Raw genomic sequence first — 5,687 nt, forward strand, 5'->3', positions numbered from 1 at the left:
TTCGAATTTTTCGTCATTGATTTTTTTATTCAAATGTGTTTTTGCTTCATGGACCCAACTTTAAAAAAAAAAAAAAAAAACACTGTGGAAAGTGGATCGAACCGAGCACCACAGCAAACTTGTGGCCAATCAGCAGTAGGAATCATGTCCACTCATGATGGAAGGAGAGAGAGTGAGCAAGAGGGAGATTTGAAAAACTGTAGAAAGAGAGAGATGACTGAAAGACATTACAAAAGAGAAAAGGTCAGAGGAACATCACTGGGAAAAGAAGGGTTATGATCAGGCAAGAGCTTTGGGACCTGTGTTAGTATTAGAAAAGCTTTCCAGCGCCGGAGAGAAACTGTTTCTGCTCCATACGAGTACCATTGTTTTGAGTGTGTGCTGCTGGCAACTGACAAACAAACTCTTGCTTATATAAATGTGTGTACTGTGTGTTCATTTAAAGTAATTCATTCAAGTATAATACTCCATTTCTTCCTTGTAGGCCTGAGACGAGAGTTCAAGAGATTTCCACGACGCATGCGCGAGAATTGCAATCTTCAGGAGTAGAATGAGATCGCAATTCTCGCGCATGCGTCGTGGAAATCTCTTGAACTCTCGTCTCAGGCCTACAAGGAAGAAAAGGAATGTCGAATAAAGTGGTTATTTTTGTTTGTTTGTTTTTTTCGCAAAAAAAAAGTATTCTCGTCGCTTGATAAACTTATAGATGAGCCACTGTAGTCACATGGAATATTTAAACATTTTCTTCAATGACTTTCTGGGCCGCCAAGTTTCAATCCCTTAGGCAGCCTATAGCAGTGATCCACCTCTCAAATTTAATCAAAAATATCTTCATTTGTGTTCTGAAGATGAACAAAGGTCTTACGGGGTTGGTACAGCATGGGGGTGAGTAATTAATTACTTTTTTTTTTCATTTTTGGGTGAACGAACCCTTTAACTTTAGCCTATTTCAAATCATTTTAAATATATTCACTTTTAGTTTTTTAGCTATATACTTCTGGCCCACATTTTAGTTTATGAAAGCATAAATTAAAAGAATTTGCTACTCTTAGAAAACTAGTTTAAGTTTTCTCATCATATGATTTATTCTGTTAACAGCTTAAAATAGAAGCCATTGTGAAACAAGCCAGTTATAATAACCTCACTTTGGAACAATTGTCAATAAAATTATCCAAAATCTTTATCTGTTTCTGTGTGGGTTCATAGCACTGTGTAAAAAACATCAGGTTAGATTTCACACACATGCCTTTGGTGTGAGAGATCCGGGTTCGAATCCACTGTGAGACACCAATGTGTCCCTGAGCAAGACACTTAACCCCTAGTTGCTCCAGAGGCGTGCGACCTCTGACATATAAAGCAATTGTAAGTCGCTTTGGATAAAAGCGTCAGCTAAATGAATAAATGTAAATGTAAATAAATGATTACAAGGCAAGTAGGCTATACTTAATTATACTTTTCTACTTTTCCTAAATTGTGTTAAAGGGAACCTATTATGCTTCTTTTCAATGCAGGTCAGTGAGGTAACGGACACAGTTTTTATTGTGATGTAGAGAAATTAAACAGTTATAACATCACATCTGAAATGTAAGAGTAACATAAAATAAAGGATTATACTGTGAAACATCTTGCACAAGTTGTGCTTGCAAAGGTGACTATCATGATTTTCATTATCAGACTCAGGCTCAAACTGATACAGCAAAACTGACACCATAGTTGACCTAGTTACAGTAGTATTTGCTGCGTCTCAAGTAGCCTCCAGAGTTCATACTCGCTGTTACATTTCCAATACAACAGTAGACCAATCACAACAGACTGGGGCCAGTCAGATTTTTGTTGTTTCGGCAAACTCAATAAAGTTTCAGTTCAGTATACCTCTGCCCTTGAGTTTTGAGCGAGATTTGATTCTCGCTCTCATCATTAGCCTGGAACAAAGTTTTGACCTTCAACGATGCTTATTAACTCTTGCACTCCGCTTTCTGTCACTGTGATGGTTAACAATAGGGCTGGGTAATAAATATAGATTTCTCGATATTAATCGATTCTCATTTTTACGAACCGTTATCGATTCTTAAATCTCAAGAATCGATTAGTCATCCTGTTTCATTTGAATGAATGGGACATTGTATCGCGGCTGCGCGCATCCAAAAAAATCGCAATAATCTTTGTCCTTTGTTACTATTGATATGAAACAAAGTCTCAATTTTCAAATTACGTCCATTTTCTTTAGAAATTCAAAAACATAAATTGTGTTTTGGCGCTGTGGCGTGAGATCGCTCTGGCGCAGCTCAAGAGAAACAGCAGCGCTGATCTCTCTTCCGGGTTAATAATAATACCAGTTACAGCGCGAAATAAACATGAATGAGCATCTGAAAGTGTGTTAAAGGGTTAGTTCACCTAGAAATGAAAATTAAGTCATTAATTACTCACCCCCATGCTGTACCAACCCCATAAGACCTTCGTTCATCTTCGGAACACAAATGAAGATATTTTTGATTAAATTTGAGAGCTGTATAACTACCACATTGGCTCCTAAGGGACTGCCTCTTGACGGCCCAGAAAGTCAATGAAGAAAATGTTTAAATATCCCAAGTGACTACCGTGGCTCAACTATATGTTTATCAAGCGACGCGAATACTTTTTGTGCGAAAAAACAAACAAAATAGAATTGCAATCTGCTTACACTACTTCAGATCGCAATTCTCGCGCATGCGTCGTGGAAATCTAAGGAAGTCTCGTTCTGGCCTACAAGGAAGAAAAGAAATAGTCGAATAAACTCGTTATTTTTGTTTGTTTTTTCGCACAAAAAGTATTCACGTCGCTTGATAAACATATAGTTGAGCCACGGTAGTCACTTGGGATATTTAAACATTTTCTTCATTGACTTTTTGGGCCGTCAAGAGGCAGTCCCTTAGGAGCCAATGTGGTAGTTATACAGCTCTCAAATTTAATCAAAAATATCTTCATTTGTGTTCCGAAGACGAACGAAGGTCTTACGGGGTTGGTACAGCATGGGGGTGAGTTATTAATGACTTAATTTTCATTTTTGGGTGAACTAACCCTTTAAAAGATAGAGTACAACTTATCTAAATCCGTATCATGTCACATTGATTCGCTCAATCAGCGTTTCAACCGTGGAAAGACGTCAGTTAAACAGCTTGTAAATGAATGTCATGTATTTACCTCAGAAAACCCAAATAAACTCATTAGTCAGCTAGAAAAAATAACTCTAGAGGAGCGCTTTGCTAAATATATACACCATATTACGTATGCATTATAATCTTAATGTTCTTCAATATTTAATGCATATTTGAATAAATCTGGCAAGTTTTTATGACAGCCACCATTTGTTTATATTTCATATAATCTTCTTATTATAAAAATAAATAAAAGTGTAATTTAAGTGTTTGTAAAGCCACAAAACAGTTCATTATTACCTTCATATTAGGCTAATGAACCCTAGTAGGCTACAACTAGACTCCCATAGTTTACAGCATTTAAGAGATTTGATTCCCTTGAGAAAAATGGCCATTTATTTTAACTGATATCCAAAATAATCGATATTGAATCGAATCGAATCGTAATTGAAATCGAATCGAATTGCAAGCTTGTGAATCGAAATCGAATCGAATTGTGAAATTTGTCTCAATACCCAGCCCTAGTTAACAACATCTCTTAGAACATCGACATCAGCAACCGGGATCTGCTGGTAGTGCGGCTGACATTGAGGAAGTGGTGTCACTGGCTGGAGGGGGCTTCCATTGGATTTGTGGATTTGACCGAACAGAATAATCTAGGGTGAATTTGGTAAAAGACTGGCTCTTAAAAAGGAGAGATGCATTAAACCAGGTTGTTGCACTTGTGTTAATTTGAGCCCATTCTCATCCTTTGGCATCATATAGGTGACGCCATATGACATTTCATTGAAATGTCTACGCACATGGTTTAACACGTAGTTTAACACGTAGAACCCAAGGCGTCATAGAGGTGACTGGCATCCTTTAGCGTCAATATGAGACACAGACCCTACCCCAGACCTAAACCTACCCATAACAGTCCGTGTTTTATTGACGCTAAACGATGCCATGTGCGTAGTATTTTGACGAAATGTCATATGGCGTCACCTATATGACGCCAAAGGATGAGAATGTGTTGGTTAATTTCCACCTGCAGTCCCTGGGTAGTCCCTGCTTCAGGCAATGTTTTCTATCCTAAAACCATGTTAATGGGGGGCCATCGCCTGGGGTATCGAGGGTCGTGGAAGGCCGGTCTTGAGCGGAGTCAATGTGCCCGGGAATTGTCATTACTCCAAACTGGTCTGCCACCCGGGAGTGAGGAGGTCACAGGCAGCCATCAGTTTCCGGTTTTTGTGGCCTGTCATGGCAGAGGATGTCCTACAGGTTGCAGGTGCACCTCAGTCTTTGTTCAAAATAAATCACTTTATGGTCTTCTAGAAGGCAGTTAATCTCTCATTTTTAGAGTTATGTCTGCCGATTGGTGCTACCACTAGTCTGTCATCAGGATTCAGTCCCCAGACAAATTACCAAATTTACAAATATTTCCTTTCCAATGCCTGCTATTCCTTCAGTCCAGGTGTTCATCTAATGCTGTTGTTGCACATGGATGAGGTACAGTGAGACGTTGCTACACATGGAAAAAAATGGTTGACCAATGTTGTATCCCCAGAGCCGGACAGTAAAGGAGTACATTTACTTGAGTACAGTACTTAAGTAGAATTTTTAGGGATCTGTACTTGATGTATCATTTTTGGGGAGTACTCATGACTTTACTCAAGTACATTTGAGAGGGAAACGTCTGTACTCTTTCCTCCACTACATTTCTTTCCATAACCTTGAGTAGACGTTACAACTTAAAAAAAATCAAATAAAAAAATGGAAAAAAGAAAAATCTCGGAAACCCTCAATTTGTTGTTTACCTCTCAAACGTGATTGGATAGTGCAGTTGCCACTGATTGGGACAGCCTATCAGCAATCACCTTCAGCTTTCCGCCAAAGTCAACTCCATGGTCAGATGGCTCAATTTTCTGAAATTTTCTAAAATGTTAAGTAAAACAACATGTTAAAAAGATGAAATTGACTTGATTTTACTTTCAATTCCTTTTACATTCTCCAATGTATTAACATTAACATTTTTTTATAACTCCATGTAGGACGTTTCTGTCCATACAGTAAATGGAAGCACTGTGGCAGTAGTAATGCAATATGTAGAAAATGTACTCTTGTACTCTTAATTCTCAAGTACTTTTAAAAACAAGTACTTCAGTACTTTTACTTAAGTAGACAACTAACTGTAGTGCTTTTACCGCCTCTGAGTATCTCTCCACCAAGGATGGCCTATTTGGGTTACCGTTCGTAAGTTGGCTCCCTGGTTCATCGGGCCATTCACTACAGTGATTGGTCCGGCGATGGTGCATCGTTAGCAGGATTGTTGGTTCAGGCAATGTGGATGGAGATTCCAGTTTTTGGTGGATTGGGATATTGTTTCCAGTTGGTCTGTTCTCATGCTGTCTCTGTAGTTCACTAGATTGCTCCTGCTTATTGTTCTGTTCACCCTGCTTGTCGATCAGGGTCCAAGCATGTACTTCAATCTGACTCTGGTATGTGATCTACCCACTGGATTGTTTGCTATAATGAACTGGGCTATGGTACTGAACTCTTCCTGTCTCTGCC

Source organism: Pimephales promelas, chromosome 5 (assembly GCF_988280905.1).
Source record: "Pimephales promelas chromosome 5, fPimPro1.hap1.1, whole genome shotgun sequence".
Taxonomy (NCBI): Eukaryota; Metazoa; Chordata; class Actinopteri; order Cypriniformes; family Leuciscidae; genus Pimephales; species Pimephales promelas.